Source organism: Adiantum capillus-veneris, chromosome 4, assembly GCF_014529385.1.
Source record: "Adiantum capillus-veneris isolate H3 chromosome 4, ASM1452938v2, whole genome shotgun sequence".
NCBI classification, from domain to species: Eukaryota; Viridiplantae; Streptophyta; class Polypodiopsida; order Polypodiales; family Pteridaceae; genus Adiantum; species Adiantum capillus-veneris.
Window position 1 is genome coordinate 57,901,211 of NC_140934.1, and position 22,349 is coordinate 57,923,559.

Genomic DNA, 22,349 nt, shown 5'->3' on the forward strand with positions numbered 1-22,349 from the left:
AGGACTTTTCATTATCATCTGAGTGGCCAATAGAGCAAGCAGCCATAGACAAGGGGACCTCGTACTAGGCTGCGAGCCGGTGACAATAGAGCGGTGAGGCGTTGGAGTTGATCCCCTCATGTCGAGTCCATTCCTAGCCCAAAATTCTAAAAAGATGTTCATCTTTTTCTCCCTAAGGTGGGAGGTGTGGTGTGGCGCTGGACAAGCCTAGGTGTGAACCCACTTGTATGTGCCAAGATTTTCTCGGTTAGTTGTAGCTTCTTGATATAAGGACCTTCCTATCACTTGTGAAGGCAGGTTCAGTTTGGCTCATTCTCTCTCTCTCTCTCTCTCTCTCTCTCTCTCTCTCTCTCTCTCTCTCTCTCTCTCTCTCTCTCTCTCTCTCTCTCTCTCTCTCTCTCTCTCTCTCTCTCTCTCTCTCTCTCTCTCTCTCTCTCTCTCTCTCTCTCTCTCTCTCTTCGTGACGGGCACGTCACAATATGTTGTAATTTCTTTATTTTTAACAAAAAATTAATAAGGATAATGATTGAATCAACTTAGAAACTTAAAAGATACTTTTTAAAGTTATATGACATTATTAGGAGCTCATGAAAGAAATATCATCATTAGATAAATAGTTTTACTAATTACTATACTCTAATTTCTTTATTTTAAGCAAAAAATTAAAGAGGATAACTGTTAATCATCTTAGAAACTTATAAGATAATTTTGCTAAAATTAGAAAATACAATAAGGAATGTGAGATAAAAATATATCAATTAAATAATTAGCTTTATTAATTACTATCCTCTAAATTTTTTTCTTTTTATAGAAATTTGAAGAGGATAATTAGTAAATTAACCAAAAAACTTATAAGATAATTTTCAAAGTATAACACATAGTTAGAACCTTGTGATAAAAATATATGAAGAATATATTTAGTTTTAATAATTACTATGCTCTAAATTCTTTATTTTGAGAAGAAAGTTAAGGGAGATAATTAGTAAATTAGCTAAAAAACATAAGGATACTTTTTATAGTTGAGATATACCCTTAAAAATCTAGGCTAAATATATCTCAATCAAATATTTAGCTACTATTTATTATGTAGAAAATGCTCTATTTTTTACTATAACTAAAAGGGTTAAATAAGAAAATTAACTCAAAAAATTAGTTAATTTTCCAAACTTAAATACACCATGAGGAATCTAGGATAAAAGTATCTGGCTCAGAAGTTTAGTTTAAGAAATTTTTTGTCAAAAAATTACTATTTTTTAATATAAACCAAATGGAAAAATTAGCAGATTAGATCTTGAGTTGGTGTGTAAACTCTATATCTAAAACAAGGCATTGGAAACCCATGATAATAATATCACACAAAAAGAAACTACCTATAATACTAAGATTCAATAAAAGACTTGAACTCTTTAAAAAATGGATTACATTATTTGGTGAAAATGCATCATGAAAATTCTTATGGTGAGTTTTGAGTTCTTGAAACTCTACCTAGTTGTTATGCATCCTTTTATAAGGACAAAGAATTTGGCCCCCAAAAGAACTCGTGCAAGTCTATAAATAGAGGATGATGTCACCACCAAGAGGGCTAGGGCCACTCATTACAATGAGGTTGGACCAAGTAATTTGCCAATTGATGAGAGTATTCGGGCCTCTGAGCCACAACAAATTGTAGCACCAGATCAATCCCAAGTGGAACTTTCATTATTAGAAACTCCTACAATTTAGTATAATTCTTGAATTCATAACATTGCATACGTTAGGTACTTAGGAAATATTAAATTGGCAGAGAACAGAAGAACAACCTCCAAGAAACATCATGCACTTGTTTGTTAAACTAGGAAAGAAATATTTTGGTTAGTCTAGATGAACTAGAAAAGATCTGATTGATCATCCTTAATATAACTTGTTGTCTCAAGACCACCTTTGATTGCTTGAGTTAAATAATGATGGCTTAAGGCCACTTTTAAGTCAGCCACCTCTGTGAATGATGAGTTTCTACTCCGTTCATGTCTTGATATTTCTACATAAGAAAGGATACTATATTTTTATCCTAAGAGAGCCACCCAGTTGTATGGGCAAATCGTTAGGTGTATGGGCATCCCAAACTTCTGGATGATGCTGTCTTCCACCTTAGAATTTGAATAAGGAATGGGTGCCGTTTTTCTCCCCTGGTATAGTGATCTTGAGACAAGATGAGTACTAGTCATGGTTTTCAAATATTTTTTTCTAGTTGATAGTACCTTGTCTTAAGTCTAAATATGTATGTTTAATGAAGAATTTTTTCAATGTTGCTTTCAATAGTCGTTTTAAGGAATTAATGTTATTGGAAATTGAAAGGAACCACTATTTTAAGTGTTAAAATGATGTGGTAGTAACTAGAAAATAAATAAGCATATGTGAGTGTGGGGTGGTAAGTGGGGTTCGACTATGGTTGTTGATCATGGATGGGTGGACCCAATTAGTTGGGTTACTATCCATCCCCATGCATTAGTGTTTAGTAAAATTCTTTAGTGGAGGAGAAGTCTATCAATGGTTCTACCCTCACTTGTGTAGAGGGGAAAAAAACATTGAAAGAGAATTCCTTAAACCACTTGTGGAGGTTATAAGACCCGATTAGTTGGATAACTATCCTTCCCCGTGAGTTTTCATTCAGTAAACTTATATAGTGGAGGAGAAGTCTACCAACAGATGTGCCCTTACTCTTGTAGAGGGAAAAAAGCATTGAAAGAGGATGCCTTAAACCACTTGTGGAGGTTATAGGACAGAAAAAGTTTTACGTCTTTTAGATTTTTTCCAATCTTGCTTGTGAGACAGGACTCGGTCTTTTTTTTAGGGATATAGTCTCAAGCCATTACCAATGGTAAGGGCCTATTCCCTCAATTTTTTGTACTTAGAGACTCTGATTATTATTAGGCATAGAGACTTGCCATGGACCTCATCATGACTTTAGAGTTTGTGGGTTGGGGACCTCCACTTGGTATTAGAGCATGTGTTAATTGAGATCATGAACCAAGGAAAAGTTTGAAATATAAGGTTGAAACATGTTTCTTTGAAATTTCAATTGTGATATATATTGAAAAGAAAAAGAAAAAGAAAGAGGGAGAATTTTCCTATCAATGCAAGAAGACGTCCATCATGCATACCGCAAATTTAAGGTTTTCAATATTATGTTCATGAGTGCCTGCACATCTTGGCGCTATTCAATGCAAAAAAGTGTGATGAAATTGTTAGACAAGATGTTCCCTCCTCCCACTTGGGGGATCAAATGGTTAGGTTCTCATGGAATCTTCCTCATTGATGTGCGAGAGCTAGGACTTGACAAGATGTTCTCTCCTCCCACTTGGGGGATCAAATGGTTAGGTTCTAATGGAATCTTCCTCATTCATGTGCCTTGCATAGAACTTGAAGAGACTCAAGTGGGATTAAGCACTCTGGGCTATTGAAGTATATTTCTTCATTGGAACCACGCGGTCAGATGACACCATTATAGTGGATGGTGTTCAAGTATCTCAAAATCAATGGGTGTTTGATCAGGTGTCTAAAGTTATTTACACATGTAGGACTAGACCCATGGTTGTAGGCCCAAGTTTTAAAGGTCCAAAAGATGCTGTATTTTTTTGATCCTATGTCAGATCTGCCCATTGTCCCACAGGATTCTAGTATAGGACTGTTATTACGCTTGTACATAGTAGCATCTTCATGGATTGTATCAGCTCGTGTACATACTATGGTTTTCATGGCTTTAATGTACATTTTGAATAGAGTTGTTTTTGTCTACTACTTGGCCATTGTTTTCATTTAAAGTGAAATTTTTTTGAGCAAGAGTTAAGTTTTAAGACATAAACAAAGTAAACCTCCATTTTGAACTAAACCTCATTATTCAATCAAAGGGTAATACTTGCACGAACAGACCTTACAAGTTACACAGCTATACAAGAAGAGAAATCATTATTCTTTCAAGGGAGAAGGACCCAACCTCGAGTGTGATGCCAAAGCATGGCTTGACACTATGGATGACTACTTTTTGATAGAGAGAACTGCCTAGGAGAATCAAGCTATGCTAGGTATGTTTAATCTCAGTGGAGATGCTAAACTTTTGTGGAAACAGCATTGTAGAGACAGTCCCACCAGCAACCCATCTTGGGAGAAGATGAAGCACATAGGTTAAGAGCGATGCCTCCCTCCTAAAAATCAGACTATTAAGATGAATGAGTTTTTTGGCCTATGCCAATTAGGGAATTCACTAGAGGTGTACTACATTAAGTATGTGTCTTTACGATGCTATCCCTAGATGACAATGAAGCAATAGATTGTCCACTTTTTTCAAGGCCTTAATAGAGCCTTCAGTATATGCCTTGAAGATATGATGCCAACATCAATTCAAGATGCCCTTCTTAGAGTGAAACATTTTGCAGCCGAAGGAATTGCACCTACAAGGAAGTATAATAGTTTCAACAATTGTAGGGGGAGAGTTAGGGGAACCTTCAGCCAAGGATATCAAAAACATGGATTAACTATTGCCACAACCTTAGAGTAGACCTTCCTAAATGTCAACTGCTATGGATGCAAATAGATGGGACATTATAGAAATAACTGTCCAGAAGATCAAAACCCTGGATTTACTGCCAGAGCCATGCCTCAACCTCACCTAAATCAACTGGACAATCAAAGAGAAGGTAGAAATGGAGGACATGGTAGAGGAAGAGGAATGGGAACAAGATCTTATGCAACCATGGGACAACCAACTTTAATGAATTAGGAAGATGAAAGAGGTACTCAATTTTCCATAGTTAACAACCCTTGAGCCCCCCAACAATAGGAGATTATCTGAGTCACTACAAACCAATAAGGTGGAAATTTTTGAGTTACTTATATATTGTTATAAGTACATATTATTTTTTATTTTTCCAAAATGCTTAAGGAATAAAGTTAAGCTAGTATCCAATTAAGAAATTAAGGGCAGAGCTAGCAAATGGGAAAGAGGTTCCCTCTCAACTCTCAATTGAGAAGGTAGAATTTGAACTCAAAGGAACCCCCACTTTGTTCTTCATTGCACCTTTCCAGTAGAAATTTATGATCGCATCTTAGAAATGGGCTAGTTATCCAAAAATCAAGTCACATTCCTTGTGCATAGGATAGACTTCCTTTAAAATTACCTAGATATGGAAGTATTAATGCAAGAGATTGATAGGAAGCCAAAAAACTCTTGGTAAGATACACTTAAAACCCTTTACTTATTTTTGGTCAACCATTTTGGACAACTTTGATAAACTAAATAATAAGAAACCTTTGCAGATATTAAATCACATGGGCTAGAAGATATTAAATCACATGGCTGAGCAGATATTGTATCACATGGGCCAAATATTTACAGTTGAAATATTAAAATAAAACTAAAGTTAGTAGATTTGACAATCAAGTTGGGTAGGTGCTAGGAAAGATATTTTAGACCTACCATGGACTAAAATAGTAGTAGGGGACACTTGGGAAAACTGGAGGCTGTCTAGGACGTTGAGGAGTTGCTAATTACAATCCGTGCTTGTGCCAAAAAACTATAAAAAGGTCCCTAGTCTTCATAATTTGGCACAAACTTGGAGACACTTGCAAATTCTCTATTTTAGAGAGAGTCTTCCCAAAAATCACTAAGAGAACAAAAAATCTAAGTGATCAATCAATGTTATCAATCATAATCCCGTAAGATTAGTGAAATACATATTGATTTAGGTTTATTTTTACAATTATATTATTAATTAGGAAAGATTAGCCTTTCCTGTACTAATAAATATCTTCATTACATATAATTAAACTATTGAATACTAATTTTTTGAGTAAGAACTATAATTTATATTATTATTAACCACTATGAGGATTGAAATTGCTTGAATTTGGCTTTAAATAAGAAAAAATATACCAAATTAACTTTAAAAATCATGAATTAATATCACAGCTTCTACAAACTATTAGAAAGCTATGGAAATTATACCAAAAATATCTTCATAATCTTAGTGTTGATTGGAGAAAAATATATTTGATTATTAGCCTATAATTCGCCTACCTTCGTGCAGCTAATGGGGCATCACCGTCGAGAGCTATGGTCTTAATAGTGGAGTCCAATGGGGCTTTCCTATGGCTTAACCAATATTGACATATTAGAAGCTTGTTAGGAGCCGGTGCTGTTTTGGTGTTGAATGACCCTCTCTTCTATTCCTTGCAATTAATGGTATTCGAGCCACGGATGTAGTAGCTTGAGTTCTTTTTCTAAAGGGGTAAAGAAGAGTAGCAACTAGGGCTTCAAGTGCCAAAGTACACCTAAAAAGTTTACACCTAAAAGTTGTTAGAATGGCTGACAATAGTAAAGAGAGTGATATTAATGTTGATAACTTTGATTTTGCTAATGAGCAAGTTACTAATGATGCCCCGATGCTTGTTAACTATCTTGTTTCTAGGCTTCAAAAAGCCATGGGCAATCCATCTCTCCAAAGTGAAGTGCAACGGCAGCTTCGTGCTCATGGCATTCTCCAAGCTCCCCACCATGACGAGAGAACACCTAGGAAGACTCCTTGTGAGACTTCCAAAAGAGGTCTCTCTCCGATTTGGGAAGAAGAAGAGAATCCATACGAAGGGCTCAAGAATTTACTTCTTGATGATGCATCTCCTTCTCAAAGGAGAACTCAAGAGCCTCCACTGAAGGAACGAGAAAGAAGTGAGTCTCCCGCCACCTCGGCGGAGATGGCTCCACGAAGACAGCGGGCTAAATGTTCTCCATCACCTCCAAAACGGAGAAGACCATCGCCCTCTCAGACACCATAATTCAAAGAGGGATGACAAAAAGCAAGAGAAGAAAAAGGCGAGAAAGAGGACACCCTCTTTTCCATCTTCTTCATCCTCTTCCTCTTATGAAAGTGATGGTGAAGATGATGAAGATCAAGACAAGCAAAAGACGAGAAAGGGGTCACCCTCTTCTCCACCTTCCTCAAATTCTTCAACTTTTGAAGAAAGTGATGGTGCAACCTTTGAACCATCAAAAAGAAGAGGCCATAGGAAATCCTATGCCACATGGAAGAGGTCGTCCAAGGTGAAGAAGTTCAAAGAGGGAGCGAAGAGTATCTCTTTCCTTACCTATGATGGCACCTTTGGTGCTACGGACAAAGTCTTGGCCTTTATCCAACAATTTGATGCGGCGTTCGGAGATGAGGGCTTCACGGAGTCCTCTAAGCTACGCCATGTAGCTATGCACTTTCAAAAGTCCGCCAGGCAATGGTGGTCTAGCCTATGAGCCAACGATGAAGCTCCACGAACCTAGAAAGATTTAAGAGCTTCCATTATGAAGAAATTTTTGGCAAACGATGCCAAAGACAAGGTACTCACCGAATGGCGAAGCTTAAAACTCTCTCCCTATGAATCCATCCACAAATATGTAGACAAGTTTTGGGACCTACAACTCAAAGCCACTGTCTTCAAAAAGTTGGATTTTGGAGAACAAAAGCAACAATTTTGTGCGGGTTTAACTGAAGAAATGGAGGAGTATATCAACTCCCAAAGGCCACGTACCATATCGGCAGTAATACACCATACTATGGTGGCCTCTCGAATCAATTTCCAAACAGGGTCTAAAAGAAATAATAAGCCCACGGAAAACAAGGGTTCTAACGAGCCTAAGGGGAAGGACAATGTCCAAAAGTCTCCTAAGGGCAACTCCAACAAAGCTAAAGAAAACGGATTTTACAAAGGTAAAAACAAACTCTCTCTTGAAGAGCTTGAGTGTTATCGCAAGGATAACCGGTGTTTCAAGTGCGGCGAACAAGGGCATGCGTACCGCGCTTGTCCCCAAAAGAACAACTGCCAAGATCCTCCTAGAGCTTCCTTGGTTGAAATCCAAGAGGAGGAGACTCACCAAACTCATCACAAAGGATCTCCTCTATGCCATGCTTGGGGAAAGGTAAGAGAACATGATGATTTTATTCTCTTTGACCCTGGTTCTACTCACAACTTTATATCTATAGAGTTGGCCACCAAGCTAGGAATACAAGCCTACGAGATGGGAGATGTCCTACCCACAGACAGTGCTTTCAAGGGGCAAGAAGCTTCAGTCACTCCCTTAATTGGGAAATTGAGGCTTCATGTCCAAAGCTATGTGGACAAAGAGGACTTCTTTATCTCTCCTCTCAAGCATGAGGATGTAATCCTAGGGGCACCATGGTTTGATCGCCCCTGGCTGCCAATGTTAAATTCCCTGAAAGGAGAATCTCCTTTAAGTTTAGGGAAAAAGACATGTATATAGATGCTAAGGAAATGGGTAACACTATTCCCATTGTACATACACCAGCTTTCAACAAGTCAATAAAGAGCTCTATTTCCGTGTACATGATTTTTGTTAAAGATTCTCAAAATGAACCTAATGCTTTAGCAAAAGAAAATAAAAGCCACCAAAAGGAATTAGAGTTATCCAATTTTCTCAAGGGGTTTCAAGATGTTTTTATTAACGACATCCCTTGTGAGCTACCTCCTAAATGAGGTAATGATGACCATGCAATTGAAATTCTTCCAGGAAGTTCACCGCCTAACAAACCTCCTTATAGAGTTTCTCAAGCTCAACAAGAGGAGATTATGCGGCAAGTGCATGAGTTAGTTGAGAAGGGCATGGTTAGGCCTAGCTCATCTCCATTTTGCTCACCTATGCTATTAGTGCAAAAGAAAGACGGCACATATTGTATGTGTGTCAATTATAGAGCACTAAATAGGATCACTAGCAAGAATAGGTTTCCCGTTCCACGGGTAGAAGACCTACTTGATAAGCTACAAGGATCAACCTACTTCAGTAGGATTGACCTAAAAAGTGGCTATCATCAAATAAGGATAGTTAATCAAGACATTGTAAAGACCGCATTTCGCACCATGTTTGGTCTTTACGAATACATTGTCATGCCTTTTGGCTTGACCAATGCACCAGCCACATTCAACCGCTTGATGGAGAAGCTGTTCAGGCCTCATCCAACCTTCACTGGGGTGTTCTTTGATGATATTATCATCTACTCTAATTCATTAGATGAACACAAGCAACACCTCCAGGTAATATTTCAAGTTTTAAGAGAGAATTAACTTTATGTTAATCGAAAGAAAAGTGAATTTTTCTTGCAAGAGATTCAGTATTTAGGTCACATTATCTCTCAAGATGGCATCGAAATGGATCCATCAAAGTTAGAGGTAATAAAAGGATGGCCTAAATCAAAGAATCTTCATGAACTAAGAAGCTTTATAGGTGTGTGTGCATACTATAGACACTTCATAGAAAAGTTCTCACAAATTGCGGGACCATTACATGACCTAACAAAGAAAAGCGTTAGGTATACACGGTTTGCTAAAGGAGAATAATACTTTCAAAAATCTTAAAGAAAAGCTTATCTCTCAACCTCTGCTTACATTACTGGATCTCTCAAAACCATTTGAGGTCCAATGTGATGCTTGTGGTGATTGCCTTGGAGCTGTTTTGCTTCAAGAAGGGCACGCCATAGGCTATGAAAGTCGAAGGAACAACCCTGTTGAGAAAGCTCTAGGCATATATGAAAAGGAACTCCTTGCAGTTCTACATGCCTTAGACTCATGGAAGCACTATTTATTGGGGACTCCTTTCATTCTGCGAACGGATCACCAAAGTCTTAAGTACTTCATGACGCAGACCAAGCTCTCCAACAAACAAATGAGGTGGGAAAATTTCCTTTCGCAATTTCATTTTCATATTGCTCACATTGTTGGCAAGCATAATCAGGTAGCAGATGCACTCTCAAGACGGCCGAGAGTGAATGCGGTTTCCATAGCAACTCACAATGATCTATCTTCAATGATAGATGAGTATGCTATTGATCCCAATTTTAGAGATGTGATTTCAGCCCTTGCATTAGGGAAGAAAGAAGAACCATTTACTTTACAAGATGGTTATCTTCTCTATGGCAATAGACTATGCATTACTAACTCACTATGTGAGAAAGTAATGTATGAATCTCATGCTCCTCCTTACGCGGTGCATAGAGGGATTCAGTCTACCTTAAAGGGAACCGAAACATATTTCTATTGGCCTACCATGAAAGTGAACATACAAGAGTATGTTTCTAAATGTGTGGTATGTTAAGTATGGAGCCTGATTTACCCTTGTAATTTTCTGTGGTAAAAGCGCACATTTGTAAGGCCCCCATTATGAGGAGAAGCCACCGTGCGTGAAGGAAAATCACTCACCGGAAACCAAAATTTTCACAGACAAGAATCAGGGGCAACTTTAAAGGCCTCGGGGGCGGAGGCCCCCGAGACTTTTTTTTTTCGTCGGAATATTCTTTTTCGCCGGAATATTATGGCCGGACGGCGGCCGGAAAGTGGTCGGAAAACAACCGGTCGGTTGGCCGGTGGCCGGTAGTCAATGGCCGATGGCCGGTGGTCGGAAGTCAATGGCCGGTGGCCAGTGGCCGAATTCAAAAGGGGACTTGTCTTCTCAAGGGCGGCCACACATGGGCGGATTGGAGGGTCCGATTTGGACTTATTCGCACAAGGGCGGCTGCACATGGCTGTCTCTCATAAGAGAGGGCAGCCCTTTTGGCCTATAAAAGGAGGCCATTTCTACACACATTTCATAGTGTGAAGTTGATGCAACAAGGTCAGTGTGAGGTGGTGAGAGTGAAGCAAGGCGGAAGCTCCATTAAGGGTATAATCCCTTTGTAAACTACTTCTTGTTTTGAAGTACTAAAGCCATTGAGTGGCTGCTTTCCCGTGGACGTAGCCCACATTGGGTGAACCATGTATATCCTGTGTACTCTCTCTCTCTCTCTCTCTCTCTCTCTCTCTCTCTCTCTCTCTCTCTCTCTCTCTCTCTCTCTCTCTCTCTCTCTCTCTCTCTCTCTCTCTCTCTCTCTCTCTCTACTCTATAATCTCGTGTATATAAATCTGTCTCTCTCCATTAAGTAATCTACTCAATTATCTATTTAGCTACGTCTTATTTCCTAACATGGTATGCCGAAAGACAAAATTTGATAGAGGGAAGCAACCTGGATTGCTTCAACCCTTCCCAATCCCTAATTCACCATGGGAGAGCATATCCATGGATTTTATCTTTGGATTGCGTAAGTCTATCCATGGGAATACGGGAATATGGACGATAGTAGAGAGGTTCAGTAAACAAGCTCATTTTATATCTGTCAAAAATACTATCAAAGCTCATCAAATGGCAACCCTCTTCATTTCACAAATTTTCAAGTACCATGGCTTGCCAATGTCCATAGTGTCGGATACAAATCTTAGAATGACCAGTAATTTCTGGAAGGGTCTCTTTGAGAATTTAGGGACAAGGCTAAACTTCTCTTCGGCCTATCATCCACAAACGGATGGCCAAAGTGAAATAGCTAACCTAACAATTCTCGATCTACTAAAAGCCTATGTAACGGAAGTAGATCAAAGATCCCAATGGGAGAAGTACTTACCCTTATTGGAGTATGCTTACAATAACATTGTACATACTTCCACAGGAAACGTACCTTTCGAGGTAATTGAGGGAAGATCAAAAAGCCCCTTGCTACTCAAGGTACATGGGAAGATCTTTGTTGCAGATGAGTATAGCCGGGACCTACAAGAATATTTTCAAAAGATATAGGATGCTATCTCTATCTCAGAGCAAAGGAAAAAGTCTTCTGCTGACAAGCACAGAAGAGCCCAAGCCTTTAAAGAAAATGATTGGGTCTTATTAAAGTTTGCCAAGGCTCGATTAAGGCACGCGACGTGCAAGAATCCTACGGGACACCAAAAGTACTATGCTAAACTAGCAAAAAGGTACTATGGTCCCTTCCAGATTCTTAGGCCAATCAATGAGATGGCCTATCAACTCAAGTTGCCCAATCATTGGCTCATACACAATGCTTTCCACGTGAGCCTATTAAAGCCTTACAAGGGAGAGCCACCTCAAGAACCAATTATTGAAGACCCACCGAAGATCGAGGACCAAGAAGAGGTGCTGCAACCCGAGTCCATTCTCCGACATGAAGACAAGGTACTAAGAGGCAGTAAGACTATCCGACAATATCTTATTAAGTTTAAAAATTATCCTTTTGAAGATGCTAGATGGATGCAGGGCATACAATTAAAGGATAACCTAAACCTTGTCAATGCTTACAATGCTTCCCAAGAGTAAGAAAATGTACAAAATTTTAAAAATGAACAATGTTTTTGTCTTATAAGACTCTCTTTTTCTTTATTGTGCACAAAAATGACGTAGTATGCATGCTTAGATCAAGCTTGCGGAGACGATGTCTCCCGAACACCAAGTCGAGCTTGTCACTCTACTATGGAAGATTGATAGGACTAATGTGCAGACATGCTTGCGGCAGCCTCAGGCTCTCAAGCGCCAAATGGACTAGTCATCCATTGTGGAATGATGTCGTAGGGTAACATAGGGATCCTCTACCCGCTAAGAAAAGGACTCATGAATATGCTTTATCTTCTCTACACCATAGTCGAGGACGACTATGATTTCAAGAGAGGGGTAATGTCATAATAATCAATATCTAATTCTCCTAAATGATTTTCTCATGTTAAACTGATCATTTAATATGGGGAAGTGTCAGGGGAGAAAAAGATAGAATATTGGTTAAGCTAGCAGACCGGCCACAGTAGGGATCCAAAGGAGGGCAAATAGGGATTCAAAGCGGGGGGGCCATCTACAAAAGATCCATGTGCAACAATGGGCTTAAAAGACCCTAAGGTTCAACCCATTAAGACTTCCAAAATTCTAAGGTGACAAAATTCAAAGGTTGTGTCCAAAGGTCAAACTTTGGGAAAATTGGATGCTTTGTGTGTGTCCCAAAAGTCTTTAGCAATCCCTACATAGGAGGGGGCAAGCCTTGCTTGTAGGGGATGAGAGATAAAGTCACACACACACACAAGCTCCCTTTACACAAAGGGAATGAGGGACACATGTCAGCTCCCTAGCCCAGATGCCCACAAGGTGTACCCAATTCCTATTGGATGGCCTTGGAGGTGGACCAATGAGAATTAGGCTAGAGTAAATCTAGTTTAATTAATTTAAAAATACTTAATAAAAGAACCAATGAGAATTAAGATCTCTAAAAGACTATTGGATAGTCTCCCAAGGGGTCCAATGAGCATTCAGCAGCCCAATGGCTTACCTGATTCCTATTGGCCAGGAGGCAAAGGGGTCCAATGAGAGTTTAGTTGCATTTATTAATTACATAAAGCTCTCACAAAAGGGAAAAGGGGGACACATGTCAGAAGGCTATCACTTATACTGCTTAATTATCATTGGCTAGCCCTAGGGAGGTCCAATGAGAGTGGAGCATGAGCAAATAGAAAGAGGGGTCGACCAAGAGAGAGAGCGGGCTGGTTTTTGCAAGGCATTATCACACACACACTCACACAATCTCATGTGTGAAGTAAAGAAGACTCTCTAGATCAAATCACCTATTTGGTAGCCACCATAACGGTTTATAACTGCAGCTAACACACGTATGAGTGATACCAACTCAGGGATAGCTCTCACACTCACTATCACACATTAATTTATAATCAATCACTAAACACGCATCTTCCTAATGACGTACACTCCCCATTTAATAGAAGATCATCACAAAGGCCACAATTGAGGATGGATTTGTGAGAGTTTTCTTCCTACTCGGCTTGGGAAATTGAAGTTTTTGTAAGTAGAGAATTCTTTATTTTTGTGCTCAAACATAATTACCTTTTTTGTTGTTATTTAGTCGAAATATCCAGATTGCACAATGAATGATAGCATAGTGTGACTGATTCTTTTTACTAAGCCGCAAAGGTTCTATAGTATTGTGGTGGATGATAAATAAACAAACCACCTCTTTCTAAGTGACATGGCACTATCTATCTATAAATTCTCTTGCAATACTTCAAATTTAGTATCATTTTCTCTTGGAGCTCCTAAAATAAAAACAATTGTTGATAAAGCATTTGAAATTTTCCCTTCTACTATATTGTGTCTACATTTAAAGAGCATGGGTATCCAAGGAATTTTCCCTTCTACTGTATTGTGTCTACATTTCCCTTCTACTGTATTGTGTCTACATTTAAAGAGCATGGGTATCCAAGTAATTCATTTATGGATGCACTAATAAGCACGACTTTGCATAACAATATAAGCACTTATTATTGAGAAAAACTACTCAAAATATTGGATGGATAAATTGTGTGATGACTAACTTTAATAACTCTCATTATCATGTGCACTTTGTATTAACAAGATTCATATTCTCATTCTTTTACTGATTTGAAACTCATCCCTACCTTCAAAAGATATGTTGGTATGTGTCTATGATCCTTTGCTTTGGACAATCATAGAAATCTCCAAGGATGGCACATTGTTTTATTTCATGGTCAACTACTGATACAACATTAACATTTTTTTGAAATTGTTAACTTTACTTTAGTACAAGTTTAATACTGGTAGCTCTCTCCAACTCGTATCTCTCTCCACATGCTCAATGCATGAGTATTTGATTTAGGAAGATTGTCAATGTTTGATATACACTTCAAAATTCCAACATATTCTCATTTGATACTAGGTACATGTTTTGTAATTTTTATGCCTTTTCTAGTCCATTGATCACTTGCACACATATTTCCAGATTTAGATAGTGTGTAAATATTCATCCTGGTGTAGATTTTTCAATTCAGTCAACACCAACTATAGGTGCACATCCGTCGATTTATGTAGCACGAGTACAGGTTTGTCGATTTAGGCAGCACACCAGTAAAGTATAGATTCACTATTATGAACACTATTGAATACAAATTTTCCACTTTAGGCATCATTACTGTAGATTTAACAATCTAGGCACCACGTTTCGTTGTTGTAGATTTGTCGATTGATGTAACATCAACCACAAAATCATGCTGCAATGGTTGGCCACCACTGTCCTTAATATGATTTTGTTGCCCGTATACAAAATAAAAGTTATTTGGATTTGGAGTTGGTATATGATGATTTTGTGTCGTGACTGTGTTTATGGAATTGGACTTGAGCTTTATGAAAATTGATTACTAAAGGATGAGTGTGACCAATGATATCCTGATTCATCAATGTATGAAATATATTGCTCATTCTTATGGCATGGGACACTAGAATAGGCAGTATGTGGATGATGGCAGGCATAAGCAATGTTGTTTAATTCTATGATTTTCTCTTTTATTATGTTATCTTTCTAACACAGAATAATAACCAATGTTTTTTACTAACCAATGTTTTTGACAAGCGTGATTTGCAGATTCTTATCTTTGTAACTAAGGATAGTTTCTCTTTAATAGAGATCAGGTATTTAATGAATATTAAAATATTGTTATTTTCTACAGTTGACTAGTGGAAAAAGCTAACAAAGCTATGGACTATGAAAATGGATATGCACTTTATTATTAAAGTGCTCTTTATGAGCTATGAACATTATTGTGTCCGGCCCGACAATTTGTACTCACTTTGAGCACTCAAGAAATCTATAAATAAATACGTGCAAGAGGAAAATGCTCACTCTTGCACGGGGGGAGATTGTTCCCAGTGCTTGTGTCTTTCTTCTCTCCTATCCTCCCTTCTCTCTGGTTGTGCCAGTGTAGCACTCTGCTATAGGAGGTGCATCTGCACATGCTCTCTTGCTCTCTCTCGCTCTATGTCTCTCTCTGATCATGTGCAGTCTTGATTATTGCTAAACACGATTCCTCAGGTATGCAGTTTAGTCGATTTTATGGCTTGTAGCATGTAGTTTTTTCTACTTTGTAGGCCATCTCGCCTTTCCGGTGTAGCAAAGTGGTGGAATTTTGAGCCATATTTTTTCATTTTTGGGTTACTTTTGATCATTTTATGGCCTATTTTGGACTTTTTGTCCAAAAATGCCCTTTTCTACCCATAAAAAGCCTAAACAAGCTCAAAAAAATCCCTGAATTTGGGAAATTTTCCTTGGAATCAAATTAACTTTCAAACCTCCTTTTCCCACTTCTCAAGCACTTTAGATGCATCATTTATGGCTACATATGAAACTTGCTATTTTTGGACGAGATCTTGCCCCCATTGGACTTTCTAGGCAAAATGAGTGTGCCATTTTGATGAACTTGACATATGTACATTTTGAATTCAAATTAATCATGTTTTAAATGTGATAAAACATGCAATAGTGTCATGTCCAGGACCTAACCTCCCGACAAGATATGTATACAACTGCAATCATGAGGCAGCTATTCCCATACATATGACACTATGTACATTGTAGCATTTAGTCCCAGTAAGAACATGCATAAAAAGTGACGTGAAAAATTTGATTTCACATTATAAATATGCCACATCATGACACCATGCAATGGGGAGGGTTTCCCTCCAAGAGCACAAGAAATAGGGAGAGATGCCCCAATGAGAGTTCTTGGAATGATTAGAACTATGATTGAACCATGGAAAATGAGACCATCTGAGGTTTCCAAATGTGCAAGCAAAACGTATGGTGGATTGGGAGATCCCCATACACATTTTTTTCTTCTAAACAAGTCCTAAAGTCAGAGCAGGTGTATGACTTCCACACAAAGTATGAGGGATTTGGATTAACGTTGGAGGGAACAACCTTGACATGGTTATAGTCATTGAATTGAGATTATTTTCCTATGATAGAAAACCTACTGATGGATTTGCTTGATCAACTCTATGGTTGAACCATGCAAAATGAGACCATCTCAAGTTTCCAAATGTGCAAGCAGAAAGTATGGTGGACTGGGGGATCCCCCTACATATGTATCTTTTTCTAAACAAGTTTTAAGGGCAAAGCAGGTGCATGACTTCCACACATAGTATGAGGGAGTTGAATCAACATTAGAGGGAATGGCCTTAGCATGGTTATAGATATTGAATGGAGATGACCTTCCTATGATAGAAAACTTACTAATGGATTTGCTAAAGAATTCTCAAAAGAAGGATAATGTTTTATAGATAGATGTTTTCAAGCAAAGAGACAATAAGAAGGTGAAATATGCTTCTTTACAATTTAAGAAATATCTTGAAAGATGTCTATCGAGATAGATTTCATGACAAGATAGATTGGTAGTGCTATTTATTAAGGATATTAGAAAAAACTTTTGAAAATGTTGGAATTAGGGTTGCAGAGAAATGCACACAGCTTGGAGAAGACGAAGGATGCTCAAAGCACACAATAGAGAGTGTGTTACTTAGTGTGCAATGGAAAGATAGATAGCCCTAGAGTGATGGGCGTATATACAATGCACGGGGGGAAAAACCTCCTAAAGAGGGAAAAATGCCCCGGCGGTCCTAGTGTCTTCACACACATCACTACCACATGTATATGGAAACAAATCCCCCCTTGGAGTGATGCGATGAACGAGAGCTGGCACATGAGTAAAGGGAAGTGCCATACCCTAAGGACATGATCAGTCCACAAAGGGGAGTAAGCCCAAAGCTTTGCGGAAAGCTTCAAGCTTCTCACAAGACAGTGCCTTTGTGAAAAGATCTGCAAGGTTGTCCTGTGTTGGCACATAAGCCAAGCTGATCTCTTTTGTTGAGAGCCTCTCCCTGACATAGTGGTAAAGAAACTCAATGTGCCTGGTGTGAGCATGAAAAATTGGGTTCCTTGCAACTACCAATGTGCTCTGACTATCAGTGTAGATAGTGTTGGCAGTGACATGTCCAACACCCAAATAAGCGATAAGGCATCTGAGCCATACACACTCAACCGTAGCTGTGAAGACTGCCCTGTACTCAGCCTCACAACTCAAAGTGGCCACAGTAGGTTGCTTCTTGCTCAACCATAATATACATGAACTGCCAAGCATGAAACAAAAACCACTTGTGGACACTCGCGTGTCAAAACAACCAGCCCAGTCTGAGTCCGAAAAATCATGTAAGTCTAGCGGCAATGATCTCCCCTTGGGATAAAACAAACCAAGATGTAAAGTGTCACTAAGGTAGCGGAAAATCCTCTTGACAACCTGCCAATTCTTAGACCCTGGGCATAAATCTACTGACCTGTGAGACTGCAAACTGAATATCCAGCCTTGTGTTGCATACGTAAATGAGGCAGCCAACAGCAGTTTGATAAAGAGTGACATCAGCAGGATCGCCAACATCATGTAGACTCAACTTCAAACTTGTTTCCATGGGAGTGGCAATAGTTTTGCAATCCTCAAGGCCAAACTTACATAGCAATGTCTCTATGTAACTTTTCTGACACAAGGCAATACCACCATCACACTGCTTAAATTGTATACCCAAGTAATGATGCAACAGCCCCAAATCTCTCATCTTGAAAGTAGCATTCAAATTAGACTTAAATTCAGCAATATGTATCTCATTTGGTCCAGTGATCAGCAAATCATCGACATAAAGAACCACAATGAGAAGTACATCACCCTCATGCTTTACATACAATGTGATTTCTGTTGGACTGTTACGAAAGCCTTGTTTGACCAAATGAGTGTAAGCTTTCTCATACCAAGCATGAGGAGATTTCTTCAACCCATACAAAGCCTTGTTACATTTGCACACTTTGTCTTCTTGTCCTTTCTTGACAAAACCGCGAGGCTATGTTACATAAACTTCCTCAAATATGTCACCATTCAAGAAAGCAGTAACAATGTCTGATTGATGTACATCTCAACCAAAATGAGCTGCCAATGCACATAGAAAATGCACAGTTGTCTTACAACAAGTGGGAGCAAAGGTCTCTTCATAATCTCTGCCTTTTTGTTGTGCATAACCCTTTGCAACAAGTCGAGCCTTATGGCGATCGATCTCACCATCCGGCTTGCTATAAGTCCATGTGTCATTTTCTATAGGTGCATCATATTCTGATTGCATGGCAGCCATCCAATTTTCTGAATTATGTGCTTCATCAAAAGACGGAGGTTCCTCAACATCATGTAAGCTAGACACAGCCAAAGCATAACAATCTGATGCATAAGATGCATGGCGAGAGCCTAAACGAGTACGACTAGACAAAGGTGTATCCAATTTACTGTCACGTAAAGTGTGCACCATCCATTTTGGCATACCTCTAGCCTGCTCATTTTCAGCCCTTTCCTCATCAAGTATATTAAGTACATCTGCATCAGTAATAGGCTGATCTGTAACATTTTCAGAAACCCCCATAGGCTATACATTTGCTTCACTGGAACTTACACTCATATTTCCACCACTGAAAAGAGGCAACAGTGTCATAAATATCCTGTGAGATTACATTATTGTCTCTAGTACATGACAGCAAGGGCTGAACAGAATCTTCCACAAACACTACATCCTGTGAAACCAGAATACATTTTGTTTGCGGATGATACAACCTGTAACCTTTGCTTTCAGTACTATAACCAGAAAAAATACATTTGACAGCCTTATTATCTAATTTTTTGCGTTGTATTTGTGGCACCAAAGCATATGCCAAACAGCCAAAAACATGCATGTGCTCAATAGAAGGCTTTCTATTATGCCATGCGTCATATGGATTAATAGACTGCAAAGCTTTCATAGGACACCTGTTTAGTACATAAGTGGCACACATGATGGCCTCAAGCCAAAAAGAATGCGGCAAAGCTTGACTTTTGACCATACATTGTGCCATTTCCGTAAGTGACCAGTTTTTCCTCTCAGCAACACCATTTTGCTGAGGACGGTATAAGGCACTGTACATTGGTGTTTTATCCCATGACTGGCCAGAAATGCATTGAATTCATGACACATACTCCCCCCTCGATCAGAACAGAGGGTGCCCATAGTACATTTTGAGACATTTTCAGCCATAGCCAGAAATTGTTTAAAGCACATAAAAACTTTGGACTTCGCTTTAAGTGGAAATACCGATGCATGCCTGGAGTAATCATCACTAAAAGTCAGGAAGTAAAGGTATTATTGCCCAAGGACGGAGTTTGCATGGGCCCACAAACATCACTATGCACAAGCTGCAACCTGCATGTGGCCCAAACTGAATGATCCTTTGGAAACTTAAAACGCTACATCTTACCCAAAATATAGCCTTCACAAAAATGTTTGACAGGTGTTTCAAGAGGTGGAAAAGAAGCAACCATATCAAATTTCTGCAAATACAGCAAACTGGCAAAATTCAGATGACCAAAACGTGCATGCCAAAGTTTTGCATCTGAAATAGCCCTTGAATCTGTAACTGCATTTGCAAAATTTTTTCTACACTTGTCATACAAAGTGAGCGCACACGGCACAAAAGTTCAAATGCAACAATTTCATCACCAAAACTGAGATCATGAATTGTACATCAGTCATCCATAAATTTGAAGTCCAAGTCTAGCAAGTGTAGATACAAACAAAAGATTCTTCTTGATCCCAGGTACATAAAGTGCATCAACAAGTGTGAAAGATTTTCAGCAGTAAGCACAATCTTTCCAACTCCCTGAACAAGATAAGAGGCATTGTTGGCACAAGTGACTGAATTCCCATGAGGGACAGACTCGAGAGAGGTGAACAATTCATGATGTGAGGTAATGTGCTTTGTAGCACCACCATCAAAAGACCACACACGTGAATCTGCAGCAAACTGACAAGCATGCATCATGAACATCAGGATTGTAAGTGCACTCTGCTCTAAAAGCCCATTCTGTATCAACATCAGCATTACAATCTCCTTTTACAGAAGACTCAACAATGGCTGCATTTGTAGTGGAACCAGCATTTGCAGTGGAACCACCCTCTTTCTTCTTAGCCTCTTTAGCCTTCAACTTAGGACACTGCTTGATCAAGTGATCATAGCTTTACAATAATGGCAATGCATCTTCTTTTTGCCCTTATTACCAGAATTTCTAGACGAATTGTTGTCAGCATAAGCATTAGGAACAGATGTTTTGCCACTCGTATAGCAAAACCATAAGAAGTGGCTGCATTGTTGTTACCACCCTTTCTTTGAGAAGCAATAAAATCCTGTTCAACTACAGGTCGCCTAGTCCTGTTTTTTCTGGAAAGTGACTCTTGCAACAGCAATGTGCATAATGCATCAAACTTGAAAACTTCATGATTTCCTTGGGTCATCAGTCTCCAAGTACTAGCAAAAGTTTGGTATGAATCTGGTAAGGCATCAAGAACAGTCTGCACAAGGGAACTGTCTAAAATGACTTCACCTGCAGAAATAAGTTGCTCATTGATATCCTTGACGCTAGCAAGAAAAGTGTCCATATCATCTTCCTCATGCATAATCTTCGACTCCATCTCTTTACGCAGCAATGCAACTTTCGCCTCATTGCAACTTGCATAAAGACCAGCCAATATATCCCAAGCCTGTTTTGCAGATTTTGTTGAATGGATATGAGGAACAATGGTGCGCTTCACAGACAACACAATTAATTCATTAGCCTGTGCATCCTTGACATCCCAAGGAGATTTTTCTGATGTAGGCAAAACAACTCTAATAGCAGCAAGCCCTGCAACATCCTCAACATCGCCTACATCCTCAGAACCAGGATGTACTTCAATGCCCTACACAATATTCCAGACGCCCTTTGACACAAGAACGTGTTGCATTATATAAGCCCACATAGGGTAATTGTCCCCATCCAACATTTCCTCAGTAGCAAACATCTTGAAGACATCTGTGTTGTTGTCAGCCATGGTAAATGTTGCACCTGATGTGAAAACTGCTCCAAAATAGGAGAAACAGAGCGGGAACAACACGTGTTGTATAGCACAAATTGTAGAAGACTGTAAGGGACCTGTCATGCAGAAATCGGCACTGACAAAAATTTTGCACAAAATGACGAAATTGTCTGTGCAAACCTGCCTGTAGTGGAAATGGAGGCCGAAATGAGCCCAAATCAGAAATCTAAGCAGACTAAGCTCTATGAGATTTTCCGAAATATTTGTTGACCTGCGAATTCTCGCCAAACCTCACTATAATCGGAGAAAGTGAGCAGGTGTGTGCTGGAGTAGCTGGCGACTAAGCCAGGGAGGACGTAACCTGCTCTGATACCAATTGTTGGAATTAGGGTTGCAGAGAAATGCACACAGCTTGGAGAAGAAGAAGGAAGCTCAAAGCACACAATAGAGAGTGTGTTACTTAGTGTGCAATGGAAAGATAGATAGCCCTAGAGTGATGGGTGTATATACAATGCACAGGGGAAAAAGCCTCCTAAAGAGGGAAAGAATACCGTGGCGGTCCTAGTGTGTTCACACACATCACTACCACATGTATATGGTAACAAAAAAATATCTTCATTTGAAGCGATTTGCAATGGATTTGTTTCCACCAAAACCATTAGAACTGCCAACTACTCAAACCAAAGCCATGTAGAGTTTACCCAAAGCATCAGGGGCAAGCCACCACTTGAGTTTGAACTCAAAG

At 39.1% G+C, this 22,349-nt stretch overlaps 1 pseudogene; it reads right to left on the minus strand.

Annotated features, from left to right (window-relative positions):
- Positions 1-20,943: 20,943 nt before the first annotated feature.
- LOC147459229 (uncharacterized) lies at positions 20,944-21,619 on the minus strand (annotated as a pseudogene).
- Positions 21,620-22,349: the final 730 nt, after the last annotated feature.